The sequence below is a fragment of the Phalangium opilio genome, unplaced genomic scaffold (assembly GCF_054372755.1).
Source record: "Phalangium opilio isolate 3A_F unplaced genomic scaffold, DU_Popi_V2 ptg000344l_1, whole genome shotgun sequence".
NCBI classification, from domain to species: Eukaryota; Metazoa; Arthropoda; class Arachnida; order Opiliones; family Phalangiidae; genus Phalangium; species Phalangium opilio.
In genome coordinates, this window is record NW_028324227.1 from 574,730 (window position 1) to 592,517 (window position 17,788).

At 37.6% G+C, this 17,788-nt stretch overlaps 1 protein-coding gene and 1 long non-coding RNA gene across 5 annotated transcripts in view; both read left to right on the forward strand.

Moving 5' to 3' along the window:
- The window catches only part of LOC149609917 (homer protein homolog 2-like), a 179,632-nt gene that overhangs the window by 414 nt on the left and 161,430 nt on the right, over positions 1-17,788 (forward strand). The window lies entirely within an intron of this gene.
- LOC149609918 (uncharacterized) lies at positions 822-9,667 on the forward strand. The gene is made up of 4 exons (XR_016376873.1): positions 822-6,910; positions 6,981-7,035; positions 7,114-7,238; positions 7,333-9,667. It is a non-coding gene; the product is annotated as an uncharacterized LOC149609918 (long non-coding RNA).

Sequence of the window (17,788 nt, forward strand, 5' to 3'; positions counted from 1 at the left end):
ACTACTACAAACGTTAACCATTTCGAGGATAACCCTACAAAACCCCGAGAATGTTAAATAGGCAGTAGTTATCTCGAAACGTAAAATCTAAAACCCGGTTCCGGTTGTCACTCGACTATCGTGCCATGTGAGGGCAAGAAAAATCCGTAAAATCCTAAGGAAAAAAAAGGTTTACAATGTTAAGCGGGTAAACTTAAGATTTCCGTCTAAAAGTCGGCCTCGTAGGTTCGAATAATTTCGCGCTTCAATGATTACTATACGGTAATTAAAACTGGTAAAGATATAACGTTTAATTCGGATCTTCCGAAATTATACACCTATTTGACAGCATCCTAAAAACCCAATTATTTCCTTAAGAGTTACGTAACGCGGAAAATAGTTGTTGTAGTAAAGAAGCAAACGCCTTGAAGCGTGCAAGTAATCACCCTTTATTTCTGTTCCCCCCCCCCCTCTCCTTTCAGTTAGTTGTTAAATTAGCTTACGAGAAAGAAGTTTAAAAATTGTACGCGTTCAAAATATTCTAGAAATTGTTTTTAAAAATGAAATCAAGAAAAGCAGAACGCGTTGGCCGCTGAAAGAAAGTCTGCTGATCTGTCGTGACCCTAGATTAAACCTAACCGATTTCGAGCAATCGAACGATCTGACGTTCACGGCTATGCTATGCCAGATCATGGGGGATGAAGAGCGAGAGAGAGGAAAAAATATAAAGCGCAGAAAAAAAAAGAAATCCCGTCTCCTCTTCCAGCCTCTCGCAATCCCTTCATCCCCCCCTCCCACCCCGGGAGTCTCCCGCTCGAGCTTCCTTCGTTTTTAGAGAGCGCGCGCCTTCCTTTTCCCGCCCCCTCCCCCCTTCCAGCATCTTCCAACCTCCCACTCTTCTGGGATGCCCGAGGGGTCATCCCTATACGCGACATCGTCACGGCCGGTTACTATTGACAAAACTTTGTAGACCAAACTCTACCTTAGGGCCAAAAACTTGTAAGTTGCAACCTGCTACGTATAATTCGATTATTGATGGGGGGAACAATTGATGCAATTATCTGCGGAGAAGAATATGTAGGAATGTGATTGCTCTCGCGTTCTCTGTTTTCGACGCAAATTCGTGTTGCGTTTGCAGTAATATTTTGAGTCATTATCATGACAAATGGAGGATTATTTTTCCTTTGGGAATGGCGTGTTTTTAAGCTACATGTTCATTACTTTCAACAACATGTGTTTAGAATGCAAAGTGAAGAATGCAACCTATACCGATTTTAATCGATTATTTAAAAACTCGGCGAGATAACCAATTATTCAACCCAATGAAACCGATATCGACCGATTATAAACCGATAATCGACCGATTTTTACCCGATAATCAACCGATTTTTATCCGATTATCAACCGATATATCGGCTACAATACCGATATCATATCGGTTTGTTCTCATAACCATCCAAAAAACCATTATCTAAAAAGTTATCTAAGTTATAGTTGCAATATATTTGCACCCGAATCCCAGTCTTATTCCGTCTGCAATTGGTTCTTTATGGATCTTTCCGTGACGCGCTCACTGGCAACCGACATAGCGGGATATCCTTCTTTTTTTTTGGCCGCGGTATATCTATTCGTCGCGAAGAAATGATTGATTATGCAGGGTTCTTTTCGGAGCTTCCAATATAAGCGACACCTTTGGCTCCGTGACACTTTCTCCCTAGGCTCTTATATTTCCCGCCGGGAGAGTAAAGATGACGTTTCCAAGTTGTCCTTCGATATCGCTACGCTGCCTATTAAACGCGCGGAGCTTCTCCATGCTGCAGAAAGGTCGGACATTCGCCACTCACCAAAATAATTGAGAAATACAATCAGGGATATGGGAAAACCCTGGAAAAATATATATGTGAGAAAAAAATCTCCCTAATATCGAAGTGAGTGTCCGACCTCTCGACTTAACTGGTCTAATAACTCCCGTATATCCTGGCTATCATCCACTCGGAATTTGATACGCCATAAATTTATAAAGTATATACAACAGAAACATTGGCGAAGGAGAAGGAAGATAAGTCCGCTCGCTTTGAAGTTTCAACACGATGCTGAAATTAAATCAAGATAATAATTCATCGGAATTTTTAAACTGAGGAGTGATAAAGATTGAGTTGGATCGTAATCGTCGATCGTCTTTATCTTTCGCGATATTATTAAGTTTATCGAGTTATGTTCGCGCGTCCTTTTAATAGCGGCGTGTGCCAGATAAGGAAGAGTGTATGGGGATCGAGATACCTTACGTCACAACGCTTAAAAAGGGTGTTTCTGAAGCCTTTTGTTGTATGAATGAATTTAGCTATTCTTTACTTTCCATTGTAAATATATGTAGATAGATAAAGGGACGTTCTATCCATGAAGAGTTATCAAAGAACAATGTTGAAATTAACCGCGTGCTTGGCATACCGATGTTCAAGACGTCAATTGGGGGGAAAACATTTCCTGTATGTGCAGTGCAAAAATTTTACATCGACAAATATACACATTTTATTATCGAACGATTTTTACCCAATTATCGATAGATTTTTACCCGATTATCGAACGATTTTTACCCGATTATCGATAGATTTTTACCCGAAATCTCAATAAATTCCTGGTATTAGTGTTTCCAACTTTAATTTGGTTTATTGATCCCTAGCATGACAGGAGTGTATAGAATATCTAAGCGTAATTCCTTCACTATAGTCTTACTACTTTAGTAGTTCTCGAATTCTATACTGTTAGTATATACTGTTAGTTTTATATTGACATTTGTCGTTGGTTCATTTATGATCAGTCCCCTTGAGATCTTCGCTTAGAACGAGTTAAAAAGATCTATATTACTAGCCCTTCTTTTTAGTTCTTTTCTTTTTCTATACCAGGAAATCGGCAGTCCAGCTCTTAGTCCTCCTCCATCCCCTATAAAACGAAACACATTTTCTTTATCCCGTTTCTTCCCTCTGTCAATTTTCTTTTCTTATAGTTTTCTTCTTCTTTTAGTCGTCTGTACGTTCAAGAGTAGATTAAAATCTAAGAAGGGAATTAGGCCTAGTACAATCTACGAACGGTTATCAGATTTTATTGAAATATTATGTAGATTTGCTTTAGGTTAGGGTAGTGATGGTCTTTATCGTAAATTAACCGATGCATATTTTAATCGATTGTTTAAACTTGGCGTGATAACCGATTATTTACCAGTTTATCTACAAGTTAGTTTCGAACTGGTTAATCGGTCCAAAGTTTTGTATCTATTTCCAAGACTTTATTCGTAGCTTAAAATATATGCAGGGGAATTTATCTAGTAATCCTCCGCTGTGCACTTTCCAACCTTTATATATACTCTTAATACGTTATTCTTTTTTTCTCTTTCGTTCGTAGTACGTATCTAGCCGTCAATAACGTTAAATGGACTGTAAACCCAAAGGATAAGCTAGTTTTTTCACAGCGGCGGCGGCGTTAGGTGGGAAGACCCATTCCTAAACTCACCTAACGCAGTTACGAATCGGTAGCCGAAATTTTAGGTTTCAATCTTTTACCCAAAATGCACTGCTATACACTTTTCCTATATTGGAGATTTTGAGAATTTCTCATAAAGTAACTTTCTTAGGTAGAAAAGAATTTTGAAACCTCTTTAGTTTTCAGTTTCTTACATTTGGAACTTGTTGGAAAAAGTGAATTTAGGTCGGAATGAAAGCGAGCTAGGCCTAATGAAGCTACCTTGACGTCATGGTTTTATTTTCTTGTGGTATGTCGAAGGGATCGGATAGTTAACGTGTCTGCATTCTGTTTTTTTTTATGACTGAGTTATTTGGGCAAAGAATAGGTTAATGCCTGGGATTGCAATACACCTCGGTTATTTTGGTAATGTTGTTGTCGCGTTTTTTAGGGCGGTTAATGTATATTGCCTTCCATGAAAGGCCGGGTTTTAATATTTCAAGATATTTCCCTACACTTTGATAAATAATACCCGATTTACTGACCGAAATTAACGTTTTTGTATTTAGTTCGTTTGAGGGATTAGGTGGTATATACACCAAGCAAACCGTTTTATTTCCGGGGCTAATTATACTGGAGTGTTCTTTCTTTTAATTCAATTAATGGCGTTTTCTAGTTGTTCTTTTTTATATAATCAGCTAATCGGGATTAATAGTAACGCTACTTTCCGCGACTCACGACAACATTAAGTATAATATACCGTTTGGTTACTTCGGTTCTACCACCCTTTTTTTGGAACATATTGTACAATGCAGAGCTTTGAAATATCTTCATTGAATTTGTGGTTTGAAGTTATAATACGAAATGCCTACCGTATTGTCCAAAATCCCTCCTTTTAATAGAATCTCTCTCTTCTCTCCTCTCTATGTATTGCGTTAGTTTTCTTCCGAAGATTTAAGTCCCTTATAGTCTGCCTCGAATTTTACTGACCCCTTTTCACTTTATCCAATTTCCTAAGGGCTAAAAGCCTAAACAGACCTCGCGCGTTTTGAAGTCGGAGCTAAGAGCTTAAATGATGAGGTATTTTTAGTATAATATCAGGAGTAGATTAGAAAGTATTCAAGGTGTAATTCTGTTAAAAAGATATTAGACAAAGACATGGGGAGAAAGTGTAGAAACCGTCATCCGTAATTTATTTGTTCTTAGAAATCACCTGACATCGACGTAGCTCGCGATCTACGCGCGCCTAATCCGAATGTCAACATCACGGAGTTACCCAAAGGTCATGAACTCGACCGTTGTCCTGGCGGTTTATCAAAGTTTTAAAACTTTAAGCCCCACCCCTTCCCTCGTCTACGGTCGCTTAAAGATTTCAAGTAGAAAGAATATATGTATTCCTGACCTAAGGGTTCACTGTTTGGTGATATATTCAAATTTAACGCCGCTCCTCGCTAATGATGTGTACCCAGTCTTGGTGTTACCAACTCTTATATGATTTACTCTTGTTTACAGCAATATGCCGCGTTGGTTTTATCTCTGGGCTTTGATCATGGTTCACACAAAACCTGGATAAATTAGTAGAATTTTTAATGTCTTGGTAAAAGACAATCTAAACCCGTGGGTCAGACGTGATCAAGTGGGCTCCTAAAAATATTCAGGGAAAAAAATGGCGATTTTATAATTAGAAAATTTCGTAGGAACCATGCATGTTGAAGCGATTCGAATTGAATCCCTTGGCCACGACTGTTAGGTTCGTTATTAAGAACCGGGTCTCGCGTTATTCATTGGTCCGTCTGTTTTCTATTAAATCCCTTTTTGGCCGGTGATTTTTCTCTCCAGGGAAATGCGAGAAGCCAGTCGAGCCTGGCTTAGATTGAAATTTGCAAGAGAGCATTAGTATCCTTTACTTCGTAATATAGATTCCGATTGCATCGCAGCCTCACTCGCTCGTAGGACGTCCGTAACGAGAGGTGAGAGATTATCGCGTGCAAAGGCCTAATTTGCAGTGTCATAATCGAAACGCTTAACGCTTACCATACGTTACCTTAGGGTGAAATCTTTATCTTGGGTTAAGCCCATAGCGTTTCTGAGGTTTCTAAGAGCTCTCTAATAAACGCCTATAGGGGAGTGAATTTAAGGAATATGAAAATTTGCCTAAATTGGCACCGTGAAGAGTTGTGAAATAAATGTTTAAAGCAAAATAGGGCCTTTGCCAAAATGTGATAATTAGGTGACATTCACGGATATTAACAGTTTCTAAGTAAATTTTTCTTAAAAAAGTCAAGGAAATGGCCAGATATTTAGCGCGAACTCTGTCAAAATTTATTTAGAATGATATCTCAACAGGATATAAATAAAAGCAGTATCATTCAATTGTTACATAAACACAATTTAAATCGAAAATGAGGGACTGATGAAAGTTAGTTAAAACTCGCGATATTATTGTTCCTCGTATCGAAAGTCCGAGTTGCTCGTATAAATTCCTTAAGGGGGGGGGGTCCGCCTACTCTGTTGGGAAATCTTATTCAAAGTGAATTCTCCACGCTAATTACGATAGCGAAGAGATAATTATTTGGAGCCTATGGAAAGATATAGACCAAGTCCTTTAAGGCTAACGGCTCAACTCCCGAAAATTGAATCCATCCCATTCAGTTCAGGGATATGACTCTTTCTCCACAACCATTTAGATTTAGGGGTCTAATACTTGACGAAGCCTTAATGTTTTAGCTGAAATTCCATGTTTTCAAAGTGATGGACGCGTTTCTAAGGTGTTTGCAGTTAGCGATGTAAAAGAAAGCTTTATGGGTAAACGAGGGAAACAGCTCTAGATGAAAACGACTAATTTGAAATAATTTAAATAAAGCTGTATTTTAAGGAATTTGAAATTATATGAAGCGGTATTTTAAGGAATTTGAAATCTGTTTGATCAAAAAGTGTCCGATTCCTCCTTATTTCGATTGTATCTTCTCAGTCATTGAGTTCGAATGCCTTTCGTTTCTCGTTAATTCGACGAGAGAAACGAAATTTCATATTCTTGCCATTTTGCTGAGCAACTGACTACGCGCCAGTTCGCTTACTTTCTCGCATTGTCTACTAATTAAAAGAATTCCTAGCGCCAGCTACACTGTAAAAAAAGAGGGTATTTTGGGGGTGTGAATCTGTACCTAAAAAGGTATTTTTGGCCAAAAAACTCCTTTAGGTGTGTTTTAGCACCTCCTGAGGTGTTAATAAAAACCCTTTAAAAATTTGAAGGTGTATTATCATACCCTTAGTAAATATTTAACACACGAAGGGTGTTTTTAATGGGAAAAGGGTGTATTTTTATACCCCAAACAACAGCGCACGCGCTGTTGCACTCTTTTATTTAGCTCGCGAACGCAGATTCACGAGGCGCGATGATTTTCAAATTCAAAATAGGCTTAACGGTCGGTGTACTTGCGTCTGTGTTTCACTGTTATCAAACCACTTAAGAAAGGTAATTATTTTAACTAAACTTTCTGTAAGTTTAACTTCTATTTATGAAAATGTTCCAACCTTTTTAACAGCTTGGACCGGGATACGTTCGCAACTATCCATAGTAATCACGGTTTGTTAAATTAGGTTAGGGTTAGGTTCGATTGGTTAGGTTTACGTTTTGGCTAGGTTTTTTAAGTTTGGGTTCATTTTGCTGTGGTTTAGGTTGCCTACTTCTAATCGCGTGGACATTTGAAGACAACCGTAGCCCTGATGCCAATGCGGATGTGAACCATTTTAATTCTTGACTTAAGTTTTCTTCGAGAAGTTTCAACGTCTCAATAAAAGCCGTGAGCCCATGAATAATAAATCAGACTAATTTATGATTAAAAGATTAAATAAAATGACGAACAACTAATTTTTAATAATTCTTTTTGCGTGTAGATTTAGGCATGGCTATTCATTAATTCCTTATAAACATAGTGGTGGATATATGAGAATTATAATACAACTTCTGTGGATAATATTTCAGTATGGATAGAGATACAAATGGCGTAGATAATGGATAGAAAGTGCCAAGCAAGGTTTTTAAGACTTGTCACCATTTTGTCACAGAACAGCTATAGGTGATTGATAAAGCCGATGGTGAACGTAACTTGCCTCTGAGAAGTACTCCATTGCAGATAACGAAGAAACCGAAAAATTGCGAAGTGACGTTCTGATTGTACACTAGTTTTGTTGCATTTTTAAATGATTTAAAGTTTTTGGTTTTGAATTTCGCGGTCTAAGCCATTTCACTATTTTTAATGAATTATAACACTGTTGTCTCTGAACCTCGAATTAAAGACTTAATGTAAAAGTTAATTTATTACTTCTTGTGTAATATAAATTACGTAGCGATTTAGGCACACAAAAGTGCCAAAACAACATTTTTCTACTATAAGAAAGAACCATGTATGATAATAATTAAACCTTTCACAGCAAATTTTATATTTGTTAGTACCCGTAAATGGCCGAAATGTCATTTCTTGCACCCCAGGGGGAATTTTTCAGGAACAGGTCAATGCATTTGGTTTCAATTTCCATCCCATAACAGAATTCATCAGGTACATTTAAATACCATAAATGGTTTCAATTCACACCCCAACAATTGAAAGGGTTTTTTTTCGAACCCCCCAACCGAATTTATCAGGTACAGGTAAATACCATATTTGGTTTCGATTCGCACCCTTAAAAGATGAAAGGGTATTTTTTCACACCCTAAGCAGAATTTCTGAGGTCCAGTTAAATTCCTTTAAGGGTTCTATTAAGCACCTTAGGGTATTTAAAAACCCCCCATATACTAGGGTATTTATAAACACCCTATATATGGGGTGCGAATTTGTACCTAAAAGGGTGCGTCTCCTGTGGGGGAAGAAAACACCTTTAAAGGAGCGTTTCCGACCCCTTTTTTTTTACAGTGTAGCTCGATCCTTTCCTCATTTATATTAATAAGCCGCGTGCGCGAGATTGGCTAATGAATGCGTCGACTTGAGAGAGAGGGAATATTATATTGTTGCGGGCAATTTGCGAGAACACTCGCCTGGCTATACTGTACGCTGTAACCAAATACTTGGCGCTGAATGGTTGCATGCCTTATTCATTTATAGGTATCAAATTTAAACTTCTCGAAGTCAGTGACATTACTAATTTTTAATAACTCTGCGTGTCGTCAAGACGTCAACGTATGCGAGAGTAGGCCTATAATACCCAGCTATTCACACGAATCTCCGTTTGTAAGGAAAAATCGTGGGTTAAATAAACCCAAAATTAAACTTTAGTTCAGATTTCCCTAGCGGCTTTTGAGGATTAACAGACATTCTTGAAATTTAGTATAATAATCTGAATGTACTGTCTCTGCTTAAGTCCCTAACGGTTACGGCGTGTACTGAGCCTCACCACAAGTCCCTAACTGTTTCGGTGTTACACTGAGCCTCACCACAAGTTCCCAATCGTTACCTCTGTTGCTGCAAGAGCAGACGAATTCAAATTCTGAATTGTAGTCCGGTGACACGTGATTGTACCCGCGACGGTTTCCCTTTGAATACGTTAGTTTTATCACGCTGATGAGATTCCATTAACCCGCTGACCCATTTATATAGTATATACTATACATCCTATATTGTGTCATTTTAAGCCAAGCACTTTAATTTCAAAGAACAGTTATTATATAGTACTTCTACACAGGCAATTGAATTTACTTATAATAATTACGTACGGCACACAATTTTCCGACTTTTGTTATTTTCCTAATTGGGCTATTATATTAAATTACCTGTAATAGCGTCGTAATTAGCCTTATTATATACAAACGGGAAAAAACATTCATTTTAGTTTACTATGTCTGTAACTGTTTACCATCAAGATTCTTAGATACATACGGAGAAAAGGCCCACCTTAATTATCTTTATATGTATTTTTTGTTACTTCGGACTTTCTTTTCCGGGGGCATTTTTTTTTTGTCCTTTCTTTTGGGCCACTAGACAAATTTCGTCGTAATTGCGTTCTATTACGGGCCTTTGAGTTTTTGCTCGTATATCTTTTAGCGCGTGGCCAAATAATTTATCGCTGGTATTTCCTTTTCCTAAAATGCTCTTTTCCTACTCGTATAAAACTCGTTTATAAAACTGGAACCTACCTCTCTAACTCATCCTTTTCCTACACATCTTTCTTGCAAAGACGTTTCCGCGTTAAGCGAAGGTGCCTTCACACTACCAATGTTTTTTTTTTACTAAAGTTCTCTGTAATACGCGAAAATTAAATTTTTTTTCTCTGTATGATATACGGGCAGCGAAACTTCTCGTATTAAAGTGTATTTTGTTCGTATTTTTCTTCCATTTCCGCATCATAAAGTATATAAAAAAAAAAGTATACCCGAGCTCTGGTCCAGCAGAGCAGTTGTTACTTTGGTGTCAAAGGCGTTGAAATTATATAGCGCCAGTATGCATAGTTTACTAAATAACTTGGAAAATTACCGATTTACGATATTGGTGCTCGTACCTTTCGATAATGGAACGGGTAGCTTGGTTATTAGAGGGGGGTTTACCTCCATAACGTAGTAAAATTTCCATCTGAAGCTGCAGTGTTCATCTTTACCGAACTAGCTAACCCACTCTGTAAAAATGCGTTTCGTTTACCTTAAAGGCGAGAATAAACCACTGTTATATGCCAGTTTTGGGAAAATACGACAGCATGCCTAGCTTTGAACCAGGTATATTCTAAAGGTATACATTCGGGGTTTCGGCTCACTCCGGTAAAGAACCAGAAATCCGTTCCGATAAAACGCTTTTCCTTACGTACATCTTGGATTTTCTTTCGATCGGAGAAGAAACGAGTGGTCGCGTATAAGTTGCGTTATTGAGGTAAAGAAGGGGGTTAACGTTTTACCGACTATTTAATAATAGTTATCGGCTATTTTGGGAAGCTTTCATCGGTTTTTATTGGTCTCGAACGATAAAATAATCAATACCCTATATGAAAAGATCAAATTTGAGCAGCCGTTTCAACCCATATTATCGACATAATCTTCCTTTTATGGGAAGATATTGTTAGTAGCGTAAGCGAATATTCCCCTTTAAGTATCCATCATTAGGTTGTTTAAGGAACGTCTCTATAAGAGAGATTTTTATTTCCATAGTGGCGCCGCTAAGCCACGGGCGGCTTGAAGTAGCCTGACTCTCTTTGGTGGAATGTTTAGTTTTGGGTCTCTTTTTATAGTGGAGTTTTTGACTGCGTGGGGTGGGGGGCGTCCCATTCAAACATGGAAACTTAATTGTAGATTATTAATTTATGTTAGTGGTAGTCTTGATCGTTTTTCAAAACAGATATTGATTGCATTTATGACTATAAAAATAAAACAAACTTTTTATTGGTTTTCGATTGATCTAGTTTCGCAATTTAATATAACCATGTGCTCCTGTAATGAAGCACCTAACCTTAGATCTTAATGGGTCATGAAAACCGCGGCGCTACTACGCTAAACAGATACCAAAAATGTGTCTAAATTTGAAAGAAAGCGGAACTTTTAAAACCCCATCATGCAGCATCACTAGACCTATCTTTTCGGTTGGTTATATACACAGTTTAATAATTTTTTTCTGCTTTGAAGACATTTGAGCTTTTCTTTACAATTTCTGACACCCGGACTGTCTATAAAATAGGTCATGTTCTTGGGCATAAACTTTAAATTCCGTATTTTTTATTTTTACTTAAGTAGCTTATGGTCTATTCCAACTTGAAATGACAGCAATAATAAAACTACGGCGTTGGGGTACTATACGTTAAATTCAGTACAAATAAGAAGTCACCGAAATTGATGGCTTAGATATATGCTTACCAAAAAGTATGTAAATCTCCCTAGTAGGCCTGCATATAAGACAGACTATTCTTGGAATTAGCATAAGCCTCTCCGAAATAAATCGTGAAACTAGATCTATCGTATTCATTTTCATCGTTCCTTATTCTTTTTCTTTCTTCTACAAATCTTCTTTATTTCAAATCTAGGTACTGCAGTTATCTTCTTTTGTTTGCGATTCTGAAGCGATCCTTCTTTTCTCTATCTCTCTTTGAAACTTAACGATGAAAGGCAGAATCTGTTTCTGAAACTGAATTTTTCTTCCATCAATCCTATTTTTTTATCAGCTTATAGTTGGCCGTACCGTCAAGAAGTGATATCTAGTTTATTAGGGAGAAGGTATAAATTCGCGCAACATTTCTAGCTCTTTATCTCCAGTCCAAACGTATCCCCGCCGCCTCTAAATTACAACCAGCCAGCATCTCATTGGTTCTTGAAAACTCACACGTCAGCGTGAAGCGAATGACGAAAATTACTTGTATTTGTCCGACTGAGGAGAGGCGAAATAGCCCGGCCTCCTTTTACGTCCCCCTTGTATTTTGAAAGGGGGACTGGGACTATGGCGCGCGAATACTTAAGCATCTTATACCTTCTCCCTAGTAAACTAGACATCGCTTCTTGGTACCATCTTATCAATTTCTGTCAGTGCATGTCTACTCGTTTCGAAAAAACACGTTTCTTTCTTTCTTTCTCTTAAGGATCCAGACAACCACTTACGTTTTCGGGAAAGGAAATTATTTATATCTTGCGCATTAAATTCGAATGCAGTTGACGTATTTCATGTTTGCATGATGATTTTGAATTATAATTTTTTTTTCCTTTAACTTCAAATAATTGAATTTCTTGCGCTGCCACAAAACGTCTCCTATTGTTTACGCATTTGCCCATCCATCCCATCTCTCTCTTACTCTCTCTAGAGAGAAAGAGTTAATGCGATTATATTCGTGGCCCCGAAAACGTTAATGTCTTTTTGTTTTTCTTTTCATCCGTTGAGTTTTCTAATACCTTTCTATTTTAGGCCTAAGAAAGTACCCTAAGAAAAGATGGAGGGTGGGAACCAGGCCGATTTCTTGGAATATATTTTTTTCCCTTGTGTATTTTATTTTTTCTTGCAGGTTTGGTCTTGACCCCCCCCCCCCAGGATCCCCATCCTCCCACTTGCACTCCTTTAGTCTCCCTTCATTTTGGATCAATTAAATATGGAGGTTTTATCTTCAAATTGAAATAAAATAAAATAAAAAAACACTTGGTGCATAGCATATTTGCAAAATCTGAGGCGGATTAATACCTCCCATTTAATTACTCCAAGCTTCGATCCTTAGATGCTTTTCTACCTCCTCCTCCGTTTAATCGTTAAATAGAAAAGGAGCGGGGGGGGACTTTGGGAATAAAGGCTAGATTTCTAATTAGGCATTAATGAGGAAAACAGCCCTCAGCGGTTTCTCCCCTGCCGTTTTTTTCTTCTCAACCATACCTTAAGACCCTTATATATATTATTTCTTTTAAATCTGCATGCATGCTGGGAATCCTTGTGTAACGCGGTCTACCCAGGATTAACCGTCTTGTAGATTTCTTCCGTATTTCCCAAGGGTTTTATTCTCCCCCCTCCCGACCCTTTTTAGCTTAATCGAGGTTGGATGTTGCGAAATAATTCTCCAAATGTTTCCTTTCTTCGAAACAAATGCTTTTAATTATTTAAAAAGCGCACGCACCTGTTTTTAATTTATTTTTCTTAAATCTTTAATTGATGGATAAGTAATTGGTCTAATGGGGATTGTGGTTTTTAGGATTAAGGGTTCCGTTTTCGTGTTTGGAAGGGGTTCTGACAACTATTTTATACAGGTTGTTTCTGATAAGTCTGCCCTTTATTAAATTAGAAATCATTGTAAATCAGTTTCTAAGGTTGGGAAAGTTAACGTATTCAAAACATTTTATTTTAATTATTAGTAATCTTTCATGATTGGTGGATACGATGTGGCCACTGTCGCCTCTAATTAAGTTTCTCGGTCAAAATATATCTAATTATTATAGCAAACAAAATTTTGATAGTAGAGGATTGTAGACACTTTGACATTTAATTAAATTATTGGAGGAAAATTGGACCCTTGTTAAAATGTCGATAGAAAAATCAGTATTTTCATTTTCCGCAATAACTTTATTCGGTTTATTTCGAAATTTGGCGTCTGTCATCGCAACATTTCAGACAAGGTTTCATTAATTATCTGGTGGCGTAGAAAAGTTTTCATTTTTATTTTTGTATCACTAACAAAGTTACGGAATTGCTTGAATAATTAATCGTTTATCGCTTCTTTTTCCGCTATTCTTGGTTTAATTTTTTTTTTAATTTTTTATTTTTTTCTCTCATTCTCTTTTGCTTTTGTGACTGTAACTATTTCATTGGAATATGTAATAAAATGCTCGTCAGAAGTTCGTTACGCGAAGTAAAAGTATTCCGCGCTTAAAGGGATGTACAATGCGTGCCAGGAACTGTATTTTGAAGTAGTATATAGCGTTTCTTTTTCCTGGACTAGTGATTGGGCAGTAATAACCTTAATAATGTTTTACTTCATTTAATGCGCTTTGTTTTACGTTGAAAGCGAGCCGACGTTAGTTAAAATCATAAGTTTATAAAATATGATCCATAAGTATGACACTTAATAATTCTAGAGACTTACTGAGAGCTGGTTCGAGAACGACGGAAGCGAGAATTGAGTACTACATTCGGTTAGTTTTGCAGTCCATCTTCATATTCAGTCTGTTCTAAGCCTTTGACAGCGCCTCACCAGGCGTCGCTTTACCTCGAATCTATGACCTACGTCACTTAATTTGTAACCAGTGACCAACTTATGAAACGTATCTTATGAACCTTTTCTTGAACCGGCTGTTTCCGTTGGTCGCGCGGCAGTCTTCTAATTAATTTATTTTTCGAGAAATGAAAAGTCTTTTCACTTTGCGCTTCCGCTCCAGGAACCAAAAATGTAAATGCTTCGATTTAGGTTTCCTCCCCCCTCAATTAATCAGATCCTTTACCCCCCCCCGGCCCTTTCTCTCCTCAAAGGAACGCTTGCCTTCATCCTTGCAAGGAAAGAAGGAAACTCGGAAAGCTTTAACCAGTGTTTGTTTTTGCTTCGGGATACAAAAGATGTCCCGTAAGTATTCGAGCCACTCTTTTCCCCAAAAAGGACATCATCCTTGACTTTGTTGGTAATACAGTCTGCTTGTTTACTTATTAGGGGTATTTTTAGAAAGTTGCATGCGAGGAAAGTTTTGAAAGGAAATCTATAGCTAAACTTTTGTATTTATTTTTTTTATTTTGTAATTCTGGGTGCGGTTATTTTCATCTCAAATTTTATAATTCAACTAAGTATGATCAGGCAAAAAATGCTCGCTCACAATTATAAAAATATTTATCGCACGAACTTTGTATTTCCAAGTATGCAAAAGCTGCTCCTTAATTTAAAAATACCAATAGCGGTGACACCCAATGGGAACGCGTCTTTTAACGTTTTATAGACTCTTAAGGAATTTAATTATGAATATATATACGAGGAAAGAATCTCAGTAAAGCCCCTATCTCGTATAAACTGTAATATTAGGATTAACCCTCGGTTCAGCGCGCTTGATATCTTGGTCCTTTCCTTTGGTCCTCTTTCCTTTTGGCTCGGTGTTGGCGTTTAGCCGGTCAGCTTTAATATTCAAAGGAAATCCGGCCTTCCCCACCCTTTAAAGCTTTTCTTCTTGGCAGAAAAATGTCGGCCACTTATTGTTACGAAAGAGAGAGAAAATCCAGAGCGAGAGCTCTTCCTAAAATCTGAACGGAAAAGTACTATATGGGCATACCAGCCTTCGTAAATCCCACTCAGCTGCGGATCTAGACAATATACCCGGTGTTTTAATTTCGGACATTGTTGAGACACCCTCTTTTTCGAGGGATCTTAGATGCCCCTCCTTCTTACTTCATCCCTCATCCTCGATACTAATTAGAAATTTTTCGAGAAGACCAAAGACCCATTCAGACTATCTTACGCTCCCGGATCATAAACTTATAACACTTTCCATAAGTAAGGGTCGAAAGAACTTTCCCCACGAGCACTCATCCCATGGTTTATAAAATGGTTGAAAGTGCGTGAGATTTTGGCGGCGTGGATTTATTGTAAATAGAAACTAACGCCTACCATTAATCCTTCTAGACCAATCACAGTCGGCCGCGCTTCTATTTTGTTTCTGCTTCGAGTAGAAACCTCTACGCGAAGATGGCGCTCCTGTCACTTTAATTTTGTCTAGACCCATACCTATGAAAAGTATTACGTGGCCATGCTCAGACCTAAATAACTAGCTAATATAAGAAAGGCCTGGATAATTTGTTAAACCATATATCATAATTAATATTAATTATGACTAAACACCTTGGGGTTTTAGAGTCTGCCCTTTTCCATGCGTGTCAGAAATACGACAATGTTTTTTTGAATGCTAAAAGGACGTAACTCCATCAAGATCACGCTGCATTTATAATAAAGTCTTTTATTTTCAATTAACAATACGGATATTTTAAATAACACCATTTATGCTCTAGATGAAAAAATATCCAATTACTTGGCTGAGCGATTTATATCTCAGATTCCCAAAATTGCCTCTTTTTTTACGCTACGATATTCAGTGACTTTATTTGATGCTTTTGTTCAGTTACAGTTTGTAGTATGGCGAAAGATAAGACGGATTAATACGTAACGTGAAACCTCGTAACGATGAAAGTAGTTCGTACAAACTGTTCTCAAATGGTATCCATTTAATACTGGCAAGTTTTGTCTAGAGACTCGGATTACTTTCATTCTCTGTCTTTTCTCGCGCTCTGAAATTAATGAGTGGATACTTCTTTTTCTAATTTTTTTTTTCATTCTGGATTGCAACGCTCGAATTTCTTCTTCTGCTCCAGACACGTTTTTTATTTTTGGTTTCTTTCATTGCCTTAGATCTATTTTTCTTAATAAGACAGTTATCTAACACCTACAACGTTTCTATGGTTGGAGAGCTTTTATTCGGACTCGCTCTCCAAGGTGTCGGATACTTAATTAGAGAAACCTCGTATGGTTTAACCGAAATATCGAAAAGTGTAACTATTTTTTTATTATGGAAATGCATGTAACCAGTAAATCGCCAAATGAAATTATTGTTGAAATATTAAATGATTTTAGTATGATTTACAACTAAAGGTGTCAGTCCGTACCGTAATTTTAAGATTGTAATCGAGGTGGTAGATACTTGAGAACTCGGGTGTACACAGAGATCCAGAGCGTCTACCCCCTCGATTGTAATATACCCGTTAAAAACTGTCATTTATTTTTTTACGCAACCTTGAGTCAGTAAATTACTGTTTTTTTTTAATTACCGTATAATCTACAAGGAATTTAATTAGAGATAAGACTTTATATAATCGAATTACCGGATAATTTAATTAAAGTGGACATTTTAAAATACGATACAATTTATAAATTGCGAAGTGTCCGACAGACGATGGCCAGAAATCTTAGTGTTGCTAGTCGGGGTTACTTTTACAGCGTTTAGTTTAGGGACAGTCAGTGTATTATATGACTCTGAGGTTTTTCTCATTTTCCGCCACCATGTTCCTTATTCTTGGCTCGGATGATTTAAGTGCAATGCCCTGTTTTTCCTCCAGGAAGCGTCAAACGGTGAAATTGTCTTTCCTTGGAGAACCGCGACCCGCTTTTAAACGATTACTCTTCTTCCGCTAAATTTTTAATTATTTAATTTTTGTTCGTGGGTTGAATTGCACTCGGTTCTACCATAACCCAAAAATGCCCAAGTGTTGGTCTACCATCTGCAAACTGAATCCCCAATATAACAATGAAATGCGATTTGGGAAATGTACAGTATAGCCTACATTTCTTATTTTTCCAAATCTTGAATACACGGGATCAATTTTAAAAGGTCGCCTGTTTGAAAGTCGCCATATGTAACTCAGACGATTGAAACCCATTAAGGCGACTCTTTGTATACTCAAAGATTTTCGACACAAAGTTTCTTATTTTCTCCCCTTTTCTTCCACTGCATTCGGCAGGCTCTTAATTCGCGCCCAGAAATCGGCCTGCACCAAAACTCTCTTGAACAATCGGAGAGATTGCGTTGAAAGATCTTTCTCCTCCTCTCCATCTCCATCTCCATGCCGATGCCGCCTCCTCAGACGCCGGTTTCCATTAAAAAGGATTTTCTCCGAGTTATCAGAAAAGCAGTGGCGGCTGCTGAGCTAAGCCCGCCGATAGTTTTCAGTCGCTCTACGCCCCGGAAAATTGAACGATTCAAAAGATTATCCGATTACCAGTCTACCCGCCTTAAGTTTGAACTCGAGCCAGTGATAATGTTCAGTTCGATTGGCCAGGTGAAACAACTTTCTATTTAAGTTTTAAAGTTGCCAGCTTTTGACCTCGGCTTCCGTCTTGAGTAGCTAGCTATTCATATGGGAATCTAATGCTTAAAGGGACTCCAAATAAG